Source organism: Halichoerus grypus, chromosome 1, assembly GCF_964656455.1.
Source record: "Halichoerus grypus chromosome 1, mHalGry1.hap1.1, whole genome shotgun sequence".
Lineage (NCBI taxonomy): Eukaryota > Metazoa > Chordata > Mammalia > Carnivora > Phocidae > Halichoerus > Halichoerus grypus.
Window position 1 is genome coordinate 114,955,864 of NC_135712.1, and position 17,605 is coordinate 114,973,468.

Genomic DNA, 17,605 nt, shown 5'->3' on the forward strand with positions numbered 1-17,605 from the left:
CCCAGGAAAAGCACCCTCACAATAGCAACCTCACAATTTCAGAAATGTTATAAACTGCTTTGTCTTTCCACCAGGAGAAATTCATTGTAATTGGGCTATTCATTGTACAAAAAAGTATGAGGGGATAGAAACGTGATTTATCAGGTCCTCTGGACCAAGAAGAGACATTTCTGAAATGATGCAGGGACCACCACCTACCACCCAGAGATCACACACATAGAGTAGACAAAGTTTGTGTTTTGTTGCCTTAAGAAGGATTTGATTTGGTTTCATTTAAGGAAAGATAGGAACAAAGGAATATTTGGGAACTAGAAGGAAACATTAGAAAAGGAATATATCCTCCAAATATTCCATGGGTTCATTCCCAGTTCCCAGCTCCGTTATGGGGAGGCATGGCCGTGTGACCAGTTCTAGCAGATGATCTGTGTGGGAGAAGAAATGAATGCCAGGTCAAGCACTGAAGCTCTCTTTCCCCTTGTTTTGAGAAGATTACATGTTACCTGTGGTACAGCTATATGTCTTGGAGGCTCCAAAAGCCTGAGTACTGAGTGACTGTGTGGAATTGAGCCCTCACATCCTCGTGGAACAAGAAGAGGGAGAAAGAACGTTTACATAATAGGTCACAAAGGCCCTGGGGTTGTATAATACAAGATGACAAGCCTGCTCGGCCTAATATAACTGATTTTTACTGAAAATTTTAAAAATACATTTTCAAAATAAAAAATCAGGCAAGCTCCTTTTTCTTGCTGCAGTGAAATGACATTGGTAATTATGAACAAAAAGCAAAAATCTTAGGTAATGGAATTTTTAAAATTCTACCCTGGAATTATAAAAGAAATCAAACTATATCTGCAAACTAAATTTAAAGGAGTGGAAAGAATAATTGATAATTAAATCAGAAGCCAAGTAGCCCCCAGAAGCAAAGTAGCCCTCAGAAAAAGTATAAGGATTTAAATAAATTTATTGAAAAACAATATAAGAAAACATCTGTTAACAATAAGCTGACACATAATCTAAAAATTTATAGAATGTATATACTTATATAAACAATGATCATTTGAGGGACACCTGTGTGGTCAGATGGTTAAGTGTCTGCCTTTGGCTCAGGTCATGATCTCCGGTTCCTGGGATCGAGCCCTGCAGGGAGCCTGCTTCTCTCTCTCCTACTCCCTCTGCTTGTGCTCTCTCTCTCTCAAATGGATAATAAAAAATCTTTAAAAAAATAAAAAATAAACAATGACCATTTGAAATATACTGTTTGATCTCAATTGCAATCCAGGAAATGTTAACTGACAAAACAATGTGATATTTTCAATTTATTTTACTAGCAAAAATTATGAAGATTTTCAATGTTGGTAGGAACATGAGACTATTTTTTTTTTTTTTTTAAGATTTTATTTATTTATTTGAGAGAGAGAGAATGAGAGAGAGCACATGAGAGGGGTTAGGGTCAGAGGGAGAAGCAGACTCCCTGCTGAGCAGGGAACCCGATGCGGGACTCGATCCAGGGACGCCAGGATCATGCCCTGAGCCGAAGGCAGTCGCTTAACCAACTGAGCCACCCAGGCACCCCGGAACATGAGACTATTAATTCAATAAACATTCACTGAGCCTACCATATGCCTGGCACTTGGGATATAGCAGTAAGGAACAAACACACAAAACATAATGTAATTATAATTACATTTTATAGTTTTTTGAAGGTAGAAAGTGTTATGAAGAGAAGTAATATATGAAAGTGGGAGAAGAAATTACCAATGGCAAAATGACAAATTATATTTTGATATATCCAGGGGTGATGTTGATGATAATTAACTGCTTTGGCCATTCAGGAAAGCTGCTGACTGCCCAGGGCACTGGAGCAAGATCTGCTAGGCCAAGAGTTACCTTTGTAGTTGCTGGGTCATGGGGCTCTTTAGGGAGAGGTAAGTTAGCTGGGGGAAATGGGAGGGCTTGGGATAAATGCTACTAACGATACAAGTATGGAATGATTTCTACATTGTAAGAATTGCTGTGATCATATCAGAACATACTGACAACATTAGCTCAGTGGGTTTCCGTAGTGTAGTGGTTATCACATTCGCCTCACACTGACTTAACATTAGCTCAGTATTAAACCTTAAAAAGATCAAACAAGATCTTTATATTTGAGGGGCGCCTGGGTGGCTCAGTCGTTAAGCGTCTGCCTTCGGCTCAGGTCATGATCCCAGAGTCCTGGGATTGAGTCCCACATCGGGCTCCCTGCTCCGCGGGAAGCCTGCTTCTCCCTCTGCCGCTCCCTGCCACTCTGCCTGCTTGTGATTCCTCTCTCTCTCTCTGTGTCAAATAAATAAATAAATAAATAAAATCTTTAAAAAAAAAAAAAAAGATCTTTATATTTGAGAAATAATACAATATGCACAAAAATAAACACCTTACAACTCTATAGCCCAAATATTACATACCTAACAAACACAAACGTATTTATACTTATAGTGTATATCCACATAAACTTTTTACAGAGGCATATTCTCAGATATTATTGCTTGTAAACATACACAAAAAACCTAAAACAAATAACTGATTCTGGGAGATAAAGGAGAATATGAAAGACAATTTTAATTTTAATTCATTTATCATTACTAATGTCCCATTTTTATAAGGAGAACGCAATCAATTTTGTATTACTTGTATTGCTGAAAATAAAAAAAATATGTTACATACATTTAATATTCTGTCTCCCATCTTGAGAGGAAAATGAAGGAAACAAATCCATAATAAAATCAGGCAAAATAAATATTTTCTTGATATTTTGTTACTAGAACCTTACAGAATACTCAAGGAAGGTATAAATGATTGAACACAAATTTGCTGTGAAGTGACTGCTTTTGCCACATGTCAATGTCAATGTCACTTCTTTCCTGGTTGTTTTGTTTTCGGGGCAGGCAATGGTTTTGTAGCTCATCAAACACAATGAACATCTGTTCTTTCAAGTGTAGAGAATCCTACAGAGATTGAAGTGCATTTGCTGACAAATATTTTATGCAATACATCTTAGATCCTGTCTGGACTATGACATGACAAATTTTTCAGTTCTCTTCCACATTTATCTCATTTTTTTTTCATTCTATAACCATTAACCTCTAAGAGCCCAGTATGTGATATGCAAATGGAGATTTGGAAAAGAAAATAAATCATTTGGCCTTGTGAGGATAGATTCTTTTCCGTGGTTGCAATTATGATTACTATTTTTTTGCTTTTGTTTTGGGGGATTCACCATGTGCGTTTGACATAAAATATATGTAACCTTAGATATATAAATGATGTGGTCAATTTCAAACATGTCCTGTGATTCTTTAAGTCACTTAACTTTTCTGTGCATTAAATTTCTTACTTTCTTGTCTGTAATATGGCAGCAAATGTCAAGCCAGCAGGGAAAGTCTCTTTAAAACCATCTAGGATTTTATTAATAAGGAAATGAAGATCTTAAATTGACTTTCTCTTGAGGAAATGGGAGATCTTAGATAGGGTGATTTGCCCCAATTACACAAGGAATCTTTGGCAATGGGAGAAAAAACTGGATGCAAACCTGTGTGTGCTAAATTTATCAATACCTCTCTTTTTTCAGGAATAAATTTAATCCTTATGTATCAAAAAATGATGTTGTGATAAAATAAAACAAAAGGTAATAATTCTATGAAATATGTTAGTCATAAATGCTATTCAGCAAAAAGTTGTGGCCATTTCTCCTCCAAACATGGGATTTCAAATCACTGTTCCTAAAGCTAGATGTGCTTTGGTGAATAAAACATGGGTGAAAACATGCACTTTGTAAACTTCCAGCTAAAAATGTTGAGCTTGGGCCCATTTACTATGTGCACTCCTTATCACCTTAGCAAACATGGCAGCCCCCAAATGGAGCCTATTTAGCATGGGCCCTTGAGTGAAGACAAAGTAGAGTAGAGCCCCCATGATGGATATTTGCCATGTGAGATATTAATGTTGGTTTTCTCAGCCACTGCAGATGTGGCATTGTTTTAGCATATCCAAGCATGTCCTGACTGATGCACGTAGGTTTGCTTGTTTCATATATCTGCCCTGGAAGTTAAATGAATGAATATAATATTTTAGGCATAGGTCTCATCAATTATGCAGGGAAGATACAGAGTCATGAGTCATTTCTAGTCACTTCACTAGAAGTTCTCATACATTCTTCTAACATAATTTGGACCTGTATACTATTGGGCCTGCTGCCCCTATCTAATGACACATTGGTCTACTGTACTCCTGGGTTAGAGTTAGATCCTCTCTTCCTCATTTATATTTTCGACTGCACCTCCTCAAGTTCTCTTTGTTTTCATTACTGATATTTGGTTGGCTTTGTTAATAAACATCAAGCAGAAATGGCCCATTTGAATCCATGTGGGATTGATTAGGAAAATGAAAGCTCTTAGAAACTCATTTTATTGTTGAGAAAATTGAAGTTTTTTTAGAAAGACCATCAGGAAGATAAATATTTTTGGTCATTATGTATGTGAAAATATTTTTATATTGCCCTTACATTTGACTGTTTTTGTTATATCTAATTCTAGGATCAGTAATAGTCAAACTTTCAAAACAAAGGACTTGCTACTTTGTCAGTCAGTTGGCATCAGGCATAACTAATGAGATAATTCATGCCAGTCTTCTTGCTAAGTTAGAGGTAAAGTTGTTGATGTTGTTATTATTATTATTAAAGAAAATTTTAGCTTTTTTCTTAATCTTTGTGAAAAATCATAAGTATATGTGTAGATATATGTGTATTTAAAATAATTTTCTGCTTGTCCTTGGTGAACTCTCTAAATGTGAAGATTAATTCAAGTCAGACATGTTTTCAGCTATCATTTACTACTGTAAATTCTCTCTGTTCTCTCCTGTTGACACTCCTATTTATATGGATGTTTGAACTTTGGCTTTGTATTCTATCTATAACTTTAAACATTTATGTTACATTTTATATCTCTTTTACTTATTTTTCAACCTTCTGGGAGATTTTTTAATTTTAAACTGCAGGTCACTTATATATACATTCTCTTATTTAGACATTCTACTGAAGTTTTAACTTTAGGAATTACACTTTAATTCATAATTATTTCTTGTTTTCTGATTAGAAATTCTGAGAAGTTCATGCATTTTTCTGAATATAACATGCTTTTAATTCTATGATTACATAGTATTTTGTTTTTGTCCTCATAGATCCAGGTTTTGACTAGACCAGTTGTTCTCACTGTTCATAGCAAAATTTCTTTAATTTTATTTACATTTCTCAAATATTTATTTGTCCTTTGTTGTGCTTTTATATTTGAGGGTAGCACTATGAGAAGTAGTATGTTTTCCTTGTAGTTGTGCTAGTCTCTTTATTCTTCTGAATTAGCTGCCTTTAGATATCTTCTGAGCGTGTGTCTGTCATAAGGAGACTAAAATAAGGATTGTCCTATGTTGGAATGCCTTAGGGTAATGTTACGTCGTTGAATGGAGGGACATTTAGATTTTGTCCTTTGCATCTGTGTCCCCTGTAGTGGTCTGTTAGTGAACTTGGCTATGTTCTGCTTTCCAACCATATGAGCTCCCCATGCAAATATTTTGCTGTGGTTAGAAAGTAATTCTCACAGCTTGAACCTGGAAGCAAATGCTGCTTATTATACTGGAGGAGAAGGGTGGTTCCAGACCCAGTCTTGGTAGGTGGTCCATTATTTATTTACCTATGCTAACAACTCTCAAACTTTCTGGTTTTAAGACTCATTTCCACAGTTTTATTTATGTGAGTTATCTCTTCTAATGTTTACCATATTAATAATTAAACCCCCCAAACATCTGAAACCCAAGACTATACAAACACACATTCCATTAGCCTTCAGAGGGATGATGCCACTGCAGCATCAGTGTCTGAGAAATTTCCCAATCTACACAGTGAGAGAATGAGTTTGAAAAAGACAACAATAATATTAAGAATTTATATTATTACAAAAATAACCCCTGTTTAACAGTTTGAAAACCACTGGACTCTTGCTCAGTGGTTTAGCTGGAGTGAACAATGCTTGGAAGGAACATTACATGTTTCTTGCACATTTTCTTTCCTCGCAACCTTTGCTAGAATTTGGTGTGGAGCTCTGCGAGTTACTGCTGGGTGGTACCTGGAGACATATGTCATCGCTCTCTATCCTGTTTGCTTTATCCCTGACCCGAAAGTTAATAGACGTATTGCTCATTTCTGCACCTTGTATTTGCTCACTCTGACTTTGATTCTGTTGGGAAAGTGATGGCTAACTCTGCAGCAACCCTCTTTGCTTGGGGTTGATTTTTTGCTTCTCTATATGTTCCAATAGTTTCAAGCCATTCTGCCTCCTGCTTCTTCTCATTCCCATCCCCTGGCAACCACAGATCTGCCATCACTATGCTTTGCCTCTCTTAGAACTTAAAAAAATGCAATCATCCAACATGAAATTGTTTGTGATGGACTTCCTTCACTTAGCATAATGCCTTTGGGATTCATGTATATTATGTATATCGGCAATTTGTTGCTTGTTGTTGTATAGTAGTTGGATCCATTTTATTGATTATTCATAGACATTTTAGTTGTTTATCAATTTTTGCTATTCTAAATAAAGTTGTAATGAACATTTTGAACAAGTCTTAATGTGGACAGGTTTTCACTTAATTAAGTTGTTTTTAAATATATTACTCGATTATCATTTTGACCTTGAAGTGATTTGCCATCTGCTGCAAACCTAAGTCTTTTTATGTTGACAAGGAGACAGAAGATCAAACAGAGATATTAAATGTATTGATTTGAGACAGAAAGCTTCTTTTTAAAGTTTATTTATTTATTTTTAGTAATCTCTATAGCCAACGGGGGGCTCGAACTCACAACCCCTGAGATCAAGAGTCACGTGCTTTTCCTACTGAGCCAGCCAGGTGCCCCAGAGAGAGAAAGTTTTGACACAAGGTCAGTTACAATGGAAGATTTATACATTAGGGCACTTTGAAAAATGTCAAAGGTATTGGGAATATTTTGTTATCATAAAGAGTCATAACACAAAACAGAATTTTTAAATAAATTGATTTGTTGTAAGTACTTGTGATGTACAATTGATGCTACATTAGAATAATCAAACTTTAGGACTTTTAAAAATGTCATAGGTCTTAGGGAATATTTTGAAAGTTTACTATCTAGCATAGGAATATTACTAAGTGTTTTGGGGAATAGTGGTCTTTATTAAGACGAGTGAAGTTTTTGGTCTTTTAAACTCATATTTGTTATTTTCATGGCCTTTCTCATTTTACAAAGTTTTTATTTTACTCATTAAATAAACATTTGTTGGGCATTGCTATGTGTTAAGTACTATCAGAGAGAAGAGATATAAATATGCATAGAACATTTCATAGGTTAAGACACAGCTTCAACTGTGTCCTATAACCATGGACATAATGACACAGAAGAGAGGCAGATTTTTGAGTGTCCATCCTTAATTCAGCCAGTTTTGGGGGTTCCCTAGTCTCCATTTGCAACTTGTCCCCCAAGTGGAATTCCACTCAAGTAACTATTCTCCAAGTGAAATATTTTACTTTTCCTTGTGGTTGGTTAACAAAAATCTCTATTACTACTGAGTCCTCTGAACTCTCATTGGAAATCTTCAGTCATAACCTATTCTTTTCAAGTAAAAATGTGTTTTTAACAACTACTCATCTGCTAGAGACAACCTATCTACAAATACTGGTCAAACTTCTTAAAATCAGGGAAGGTCCTTTATTTTTGTACCAATACACCAACCTACCACGAATCTCTAAAAAAATAAGAAGCAATGAGTAAATGTGGAATGAGTTAATGAATAAATGAAATTTGAATGAATGAATAATAAAAAACTATTCTCTCTATGTAGGGGCAAAATTGCTCTTTCCACTAATCCTTATAGGTTCCCATTTCTCCATTAAAATGTTTTAATTATATAAACTTGAGCAACTTAAAAGAAAATATGAACAAATAGGAGAAAAATTTATAAAACAATTTTAATAATAGATGAGAGCTAATATCACTAGAATGATAGAATGTTGTGGGACACCTAAGAAAGTTGATTTTACTGTCTGAGAGAACAAAGAAATCTTTATTTGCTTAATGCAATTAATCAAAAAAATAAAATTTATTTATTTATTTATTTATTTTTAAAGATTTTATTTATTTATTTGAGAGAGAGAGAATGAGAGACAGAGAGCATGAGAGGGAGGAGGGTCAGAGGGAGAAGCAGACTCCCTGCCGAGCAGGGAGCCCGATGCGGAACTCGATCCCGGGACTCCAGGATCATGACCTGAACCGAAGGCAGTTGCTTAACCAACTGAGCCACCCAGGCGCCCTAAAATTTATTCTTTAACCAAAAAAATCTGAACTCTTGTGTTATATTTGTATCAATTTATTCTACAGATATTTAGAAGTTTTAATGAACCTTGAAACTGAGGCTAATGTCCAATTCTACTCAACATTGTATTATTACAATACTAAGATCTATTCTGATTCTAAATATATTCTGTGAAAGGCTATTGTGATTGACATATCATATATCAAATATTTATTGAAAGTACTCACTAGAAATCTATATGATGCCTTAAAACTCGAGAAAAAGAAAAAGACTAAAGCCCTAATTTTTCCCCAATACATATACAGTACTATAAAAACCACATTTAAAAAAAAAATTGTCAGAGAAAGAGAGCACACACAAGTAGGGGGAGCGGCAGACAGAGGGAGAAGCAGGCTTCCCGCGGAGCAGGGAGCCCAATGTGGGACTCCATCCCAGGACCCTGGGATCATGACCTGAGCCAAAATCGAGTCAGATGCTCAACCAACTGAGCCACCCAGACACTCCTAAAAACCACACTTAAATATGTCAGTCTATACTCTCCTTCCATACTTTTCTTGGAATTAATTCTGTTCCACTGGAAATCATTGGACATCGTTTTAGCAGGAATGTTATCAGTACTTTTTATCAAAATATCTCATTGAAAACGAAATGAATGAAACAACCAAACAACAGAAAGTCTCCTTACCTTGGTTCCTATTTTTTCACCATCCTTTCCCAAATTCATCTTTTAAGCACTCCAAGAAAAGAAAAAAGTATGTCATCATTTTCAATTTGAGATAACTTGATAAAAGGTGATATTGATTTTTGAAGGTAGTTTTTTCCTTGTTGGTTTGAGTCAGAAGCCAAAGATTTTATATACACATGTATGTATGCATGTATTTTTATAAACCTAATTCAAAGCCTAAAGCCTTGATTATAAGGCTACACTTTTGCGTCAATAATGCCACAAACCCTTTGTGATTTGTGCATAAAATATCTGTATAGAAAATTACATAAGATAAATCTCTATAAATAGAGGGTACTTTTGTGGTTTTAGGAGTGATCTCATGAAGGAATCTATCCTCTAGATCAGAGACTCTTTTCTCAGTCATGTTCAGTCTACTAATAAGCCCATCAAAGGCCTTCTTCATTTTTATTACAGTGTTTTTGATCTTTAGCACTTTCTTTTGGTTCTTTCTTAAGATACCCATTTCTGTCCTTAAAATACCCATCTGTTCTTGCATGGTGTCTATTTTATTCATTAGAGCCCTTAGCATATTAATCCTAGTTGTTTTATTTATTTATTTAGATTTTATTTATTTATCAGAGAGAGAGCACACGCAGGGTGAGTGGCAGTCAGAGCAGGCAGAGGGAGAAGCAGACCCCCCCTGCTAAGCAAGGAGCCCGATGCAGGACTTGATCCCAGGACCCTGAGATCATGAATTGAGCCGAAGGCAGACGCTTAACCGACTGAGCCACCCAGGCATCCCAATCCTAGTTGTTTTAAATTCCCAGTGTGATAGTTCTAACATGCTGCCATATCTGAGTCTGATGCTACGCTTTGTCTCTTCAAATTGTGTGTTTTGCCTTTTGCGATGCCTTCTAATTTTTTCTTGATAGCCAAATTTGATGTACTGGGTAAAACGAGCTCCTGTAAATAGGCCTTGATTAATGTGGTGGTGAAGTGTGGAGGAGGGGAAGCATTGTAGAATCTTAGGGTTAGAGCTCAGTCTTTTAGTCTTTTAGTGAGCCTATGCTTGTGGGAGGTGAACTTCACAATTGTTTTTTAGGTGTTTTTTTCCTCCAATTAGGTGGGAAAAAAGGGCTAGAGTATGTATATTTGTGGCTAGAAATGTGTGTTTCTCTTCTGCTAGGTGGAAGGCTAAAGCTGGCTGGAATTAGGTCTTCCCCTCTCACAAGTCAGTTAAGTTTGGATAATACCACAGCAGGTTAGGCTCTGGTTAACTAGTTTCCCCTGAGGGCAGGCCTTGTTAAGAACAGAGTGCTCTGACATTTCAAAATGGTTCTTTTTCCCCTTCCTCTACTTGAAGCTGGAGCGGATTTTTCTCCTCTATTTACTGGGGAAATCTAGTTGAACTCCTAGAGATAAATCTCACAATACTGTGGGTGCCCACCTTTGACAGGGGCCCCTGGAGTGTTTAACACTCAGAGTTGTTCACACCAAGCCACCAGCAAGTTGTCAAATACAAATACTTCAGGTTTTCCTACCCCAACACTGGTTGCCTCAGCGGTTTCCACTTGTGAATCTCTGCTCCAGTAAACCACATGTCCTACTTGCTGGTCTGTCTCTCCATTCTTGGGGGGTGTAGGCGGTCCTGTGTCCTCCCCTGTCTTATAGATCCAAGAAGAGTTGTTGATTTTCAGTCTGTTCAAGTTTTTTGTTTGTTTGTTTGTTTGTTTTTGAGAGCGCCTCTGTGCGAGCTGGGAGGCGGGGAGGAGAGAGTAGGGGTAGAGGGATAGAGAGAGAATCCCAAGCAGGCTCTATGCCCAGCCTGGAGCCTGAAGTGGGGCACAATACTGACCCTAAGATCATGACCTGAGCCAAAATCAAGAGTCCCACGCTTAATTTATGAGCCACTCAGGTGCCCCTAAGTTTTTTCATGTTTTAGGACTTAGTGATGACTGCCAAGCTCTTTATATGCAGACCTGGAAATTAGAACACCCACTCATATTTAAAAATTATTTGAAAATAAGAAAAATAGGTAAACAAATAAAAAGATAATAGATAAAATCAAGAAATGATTAATTAGATATGTTGAAAGTGTATTACTAAGTTCGACAGCTCTTTCCTTAAAAAGATTTTAAATCAGGGCGCCTGGGTGGCTCAGTCGTTAAGCGTCTGCCTTCGGCTCAGGTCATGATCCCAGGGTCCTGGGATCGAGTCCCACATCGGGCTCCCTGCTTGGCGGGAAGCCTGCTTCTCCCTCTCCCACTCCGCCTGCTTGTGTTCGGGCTCTCGCTATCTCTCTCTCTGTCAAATAAATAAATAAAATCTTAAAAAAAAAAAAAAAAAAAAAAGATTTTAAATCAGTAAATTTCAATAGCTATTTGCATTTATCACAGAAATATAAGGTTGTCCACTGTCATATTTATTAGTCTAACCCATTGTATCAAAGAAAAGGTAACAAACAAATGTATTATAACATAATCTGAAAACATTTCATAAGACCCCATTATTCTAAATGACAAAGTAAACATTCTAAGTATAATAAAAACTACCGACTAGAAATCACTGCAAATATCCTGATGAAATATTAAAACCATTTTAATTAAAAGCAGGAACTAGAAAGGATACTTGTACCAAGATTATTGTTTCATATTACATTATAACTTCTGGCAAATTTAATAGCATACACATGGAATACAACAACAAAATAATAGCTCTAATGTGTACTACATTTTTCTTCTAATTTTTCTGGAACAGCAAAGTTTGGCTCCTTCATCACTCCTTGCATTCATCTTTTTCTAATTGAACAACAATAATCTATTTTTATATAATTTTTAATTCTACAAGTATATAAAATTAGGAGCCAGGTTACTATAGTCAAGAAGCCCTCTTAGCTACCCAGTATCTCAAGCTTCTGGATATTATAAGATGTTTAAGGCAAAAAGTTATTACTCTCCTTTGATGATATTTTGCTTTTTCTTATCATTTTTAGAAAGAAATTATTCCTCCAAAATTTTGGAGGAATTAACTCTGATTGACTAGATCAATAATTATCAAATTATCAAACTGGAACTTAGAATAAGGAAAGAATACCAATCCTTCTTCCAATTTTGCTTGGGTCCTACTTTGCATCCTATAAAATGGAAAGGTCCTAAATATATTTCAAACATGCTTCTACATTGTGGAAACTTGGTATATGTTATGTACAGGTAATGCTAGAAACATTGTATGCTATGAACTAATACAAAAAAATTTAAACATTGCAGTTGCTTCAGGCTTCCCCAAGTGTAGCAAATATTTTATTATGTCTCTGAGTTTCCAATTAAGTTTTCCCTTAGACATCAAAATAAAACTGTACTTTTGAACAGAATGATTTAAGGAAAGGTTTTAATTAGTTTCTCAATAGTTCTGAAACAAATTTTGATACCATGTAGCTTATTTTAGGATTTAGAGAAATTCCTATTAATCTTATAAATCTCACTTAGAAGACTATATTTGTAATTTGGGGTTTATACATTTGTTCTTTTGATTGTGGGTTGGTTTATCTTATTTTTCTAACTGGCAAATACCGACTAGGCCAGACCAGTAATATGATAAACATTTGAAGATCTGTAGTCTCTCTTTTAATTATGTATATATGAACCTGCAGTTCTTTTTTATTATTATTATTATGTTCTGTTAGTCACCATACAGTACATCATTAGTTTTTGATGTAGTGTTCCATGATTCATTGTTTGCGTGTAACACCCAGTGCTCCATGTAATGGGTATTAAGGAGGGCACATATTGCATGGAGAACATGTAGTTCTTTACTACCGCTGCATAGAATTTAACGTGAAAAGTTGAATTCAGAAGGACACACCACGGGGGTTAGCACATGTTCAGTTTTGGTCTTCCATGGCAATAAGTCATTGCCCCAAGCAGTGCCTACATTTAAAAAACTGTTTAGTGTCAAAAGTACTAGATACACCATTTCATTTAATTATCTCTCAAAAATGCTGGAATGTAATTTTTATTATTCTTGTTTTAAAGACTGGGTTGGTTTTAATATGTTGACCAAGATATAATTACCACCACGTAGTAAGTGATGGAATAGAGATTCAAAACAAGTATGCTGGCTACAAATCTTGACTTGGTGTTTTAGAGGAAACTTGGTGTTTTTAAGGAAAAAATAAATGCTGGATGGTTTCCTTCCTTCTTTGTTCCCTCCCTTTCTTCCTTCCTTCTTTTTTTCTTTCTTTCCTGGGCTTAAGGCTTCCTGTCTGATTCTGCTTGATAATTGTTTATAATTAAGTACTTACTATACATGCAAAATATATTTCCTATTTCCATTTCAGTTATAGGGCCTACCTTTGCCTAGAGAGCTTAGCCATGACAATAAGAAAGTAAGTGTTCATGCACAAAAAGAAGAAAATATTCTGGTAAATATTTTTCTAGATTATACATACTTAAAAAATTCTGCACCAGTTAATTCTTAAAACTCATGTCTTCTGATTTGGAAAAAGAAATCAGTTTTTTTTTTTTTTTTCAGTGTCTCGGATGATTTAGAAGGAAATATAAACTGTCTACAGTTTATATACAGGGTGGAGACAACTGGAGGCTCAGCAGAAGCTGTGCAGAATTGAAGAATGAAAAGGAATTGAGTGCGTGTGTGTGTGTGTGTGTGTGTGTTGGGTGGACTTATATATATTTATATCTAATTATAGGAATATATAATGGTCCTCCTGTCGAGGATCTGTATGATATAACTTTTTCTTTTCCCCCCCACAGCTACAGGCTCTATCTTTATCAAGTAGATAGGAATGAGGATGAAACAGAGTGGTCTTTTTTTTTCTCATTCTCTCTTGTGAGTGTTAAACAAAGGACAAGAAACCGACAAATGGCTAATTTATCTACATCTCTGTGCTGTGTGTAGTACATAGCATGAGATAAATAATTTCAAACAAATGTTACAAAAATGTAATACTACCTTTTGCAAATTGACTTGTTTGGTAGTAATATTTTAAGACATCACCTAAATGGTTTTTTTTTCCTGTATGTTCCATTTTAGCAGCTAGAAGCTAGTATTCTGTATGTGCAGTTTAATGTTCTGCAAATAAAGCACAGTGATTGTTCTTCATGTTGGTGATAGCCAAGTCAAAAATAAAACCAATGAAAACATGATAGCCTTTTCTATTTCCTCCTATATAATATATTCAAAATATTCTTCTTAGTTTATTATATTAAATAATGTAATTTATATTATATTATTTTATTTAATTCCATTAAATATAATGGAAAATTCTACTGTCGTTTTCCCCCTAAATTAAAACTATTGATCATTTATGTTGAACTAATAAATAGCTCAATTTAGAAATCAGCATCTCTATAAAATTATTACATCATGAGCCACCTTAGGTAATCATTTTTCATTTTGTTTTCTTATGGATAATTCAATAATTAACCTGAACTATTGAAGTAAAAAGTTTTAAAAATTCAAAATAGAGTTAAGCTAGTGAATTTTATCCTTATTATTTCTTAGGAGCATAACTTTTCATCATATATATAAGAAATAACTCTGCTTGAAAAGGAAGCATTATTTAGGGAAGAATTAGTCATTTGGGAAGTTGGAAAGCAGATACAAGTGATAACAAAGCAAAGACTTCTAATATTCATAGCATGTAATGCAGAAGTATTCCCAACATACGGTAGCTCAAAGGAACAATAAAATGGCCAAACCAAAGAAATAAAATCCCGATGCTAGTCTTAGAATTTGCTCTCAATAGCAAATAAAATATACAATAGATGAAAGAATGTTTTATTTATGAGAGTAAAATGAATAGCACCATAGGAAATAAGTTATTTGCTGTAGTAAACATCAAAAGGGCAAGAATTACAATTTGATATGTCTCCCAAGGAGTGTGAAGCTCAGATAAAGGATGTGAGTCTGAAATTGGAGAAGTGCATACTTAATATTAATGGAAGTCTCCACTCTGTATCCAAACCTCTAAGTGATATATATCTTCCATACTATGCCTTAGGATGACTATTTCATTTATTAGAAACTACCATGCCTATCTTTATAAAGCTTGGTTTGTTTATAGCAGAAGTATGAAATGCATTATGATTCGGTGAAACAAAAAAAGTAGAAGTGAAAGCAACTTTTAGGAATAGTCTGTGAGAAAAAATAGTTACAGTTATCTTCAGTATAATATTTTAAGAAACAAGCCTGAAATATTAGAATTCAGTCAAATGTGTTATATTATATGTATTTTCAAACTTAAAACATGAACCCTTCCACAAAAATGATTTTGATAGAGTTAGGATACGAACTGTGTGCCAGGTACCTTTCTAACCACTTTTGTATATTACTTAACATATCTCAATCATGTAATTACTATTTTTATTCCATTTTCCAGATTAATGAGTATATAAAGATAAGCAACTTGCCCACGGTCACAGAGTAGGTAAGTGGCAAATCCAAGCGTTGTGTCCTAAGTCAGTGCTTTTATTTTATTTTATTTTTTAAAGATTTTATTTATTTATTTGACACAGAGAGCCACAGCGAGAGAAGGAACACAAGCACGGGGAGAGGAAGAGGGAGAAGTAGACTTCCCTCTGAGCAGGGAGCCCCATGCGGGGCTTGATCCCAGGACCCTGGGACCATGACCTGAGCCGAAGGCAGACACTTAATGACTGAGCCACCCAGGTGCCCCCCAAGTCAGTGCTTTTAAATAAAAAGCAATTCAGCCTTCAAGTAAAATTTAAAACCTAAAATGTTTATAGTTTGCATTAATTATTTATTGCTGCAATAGTAATTGCCTTAAAATAATAAGGAAAATTTTTATTTCTTGTAGTTTGGGTAGATGAGAAATTTGGTAGCCTCTTAGCTGAGCAATTCTGCCTTGGAGTCTCTCATGAGGTTTCAGCCAGGTATTCAGTCATCTGCAGGCTTGACTAGAGCTGAAAGAACCACTTCCAAAGTGGATCATTCACATGGCCAGCTGGATGTAGGCAGGAAGCCTCAGTCCCCCACCCAATTCCCTATAGTTCTTTCCACATGACTGCTTAAGTATATGACATGGCAGCTGGCTTCCCCCAATTTGAGAGATCCAAGTGACAAAAGCAGAAGTCAGGATGCCTTTTATGATCTAGCCTCAGAAATTACATACTGTCTCCTCCACAGTATCATACAGATCATATAAGTCTACCTTATTCAGTGTGAGAAGGGATCACACATGGACATAAGTACTAGAAGATGAGGATCATTGGGGGCCATCTTGGAGTTTGGCTTCCACAAAGTTGTATCTCAAACAAGAATACCCTTTTAAGTACGAAAACATACTTTTGGTCCTCCAGTGGGAGGTTGGTTCCACTTGAATTTTCAATACTATTTTAGAAAAAATTCTGTTTCATTACCAATAGGATGTTGGGTATAGAGTTTTCTTTGAAATAAGAATAGGGAATGGGAAGGTTGGAAGCCTTCTCCCTAGTAAAGGGTTTGTAGAGTATCTTCCTGATTTTATCGGAACATGTTTTGAATAAAGATTGAAACACACACACATCCTAAAAGCAACCAATTATGCAAAATTATAGGTATTTCCAAGGTATTTCAGGTGACAGCTTTACTGATGTTTTGCCATGGCATAGCATACATCATTAGCCTTCTAGCCTGCTCTGCATTTATCCTTGCTGCCTACAATATGACTGATAGAAATATAGGCAGTTTTTATGACAGCACCGTACTCTCTTATACCACTTTTCTACAATAGCTAGGATATTGGCTAAGATGATTGCATCAGTAAACTTTAGCTGCACAACAAACCAGCAGCAGCTTAAAAAAATTCAGCAGCTTAAAAAAAACAAGCGTTCTATTTAGTTCATTGCTCAGGATCTGCTGAGCAGTTCTTCTAGTTGAGGTTGTTCTGCTCATTTTGATTTAGGTTCTCCCATTTCGCTGTATGATTTGGGGAGTTTGATGGTGGCTGGATGATCTAGGTTGGCTTATTTGTATGTTATACAATGGCAGATAGTGGCCGTAGCATCTCAGTTCCCCTTCGTATGGCAGGTTCTACTCCCGCAGTTTGCCAGAGGCCTACACTTGTTTACATGGGGCTCTCTAGTTTCAAACGCACCAAGAGAGATCAAGTCTTAGTTGCTAAATGCCTTTTAAGTCTCTGCTTGAAACATACTTGGTATTATCCTATTGGCCAGAGTGAAACACCTGGCCAAACCCAGAGTTCAGGGGTGGAGAAATAGATTCCATTTCTTAAGGGAGCAGATGCAAAGTCACATCACATGGAGGAGTATTTATAAGGATGTAATTTCCTAGAGTCTACCTTTTTGGCTGCAAATTATTTACATTTTTCAAACATGCAAATTATGTTAACCCCAATTCTAGGTCTCTCAAAAATCTTTTCTGAATTATGGCAACAAGCTTGAAGTTGAGAAGCTCATGATTTAAGTCAAGTCTAAAAGCAGTGGAAGCTCCTTGAATGTGGCTCCTCCTGATCTATAGACTTATTAACTGAAGGATTAGCTACATGCCATCCACAAACCAACAAATAATGGGAGAGAGAACAGATGGGCTC

The 17,605-nt window shown here is 35.7% G+C and overlaps 1 long non-coding RNA gene across 2 annotated transcripts in view; it reads left to right on the plus strand.

The window, feature by feature from the left end:
• The window catches only part of LOC118526748 (uncharacterized), a 502,548-nt gene that overhangs the window by 323,188 nt on the left and 161,755 nt on the right, over window positions 1–17,605 (plus strand). The window contains exon 7 of one of the 2 annotated variants that reach the window (XR_004912762.2): window positions 15,434–15,481. The exons of the other annotated variant lie outside the window; for it this stretch is intronic. This is a non-coding gene — a long non-coding RNA (uncharacterized LOC118526748). The remainder of the gene's footprint in view (window positions 1–15,433; window positions 15,482–17,605) is intronic. 2 annotated transcript variants of the gene reach the window in all.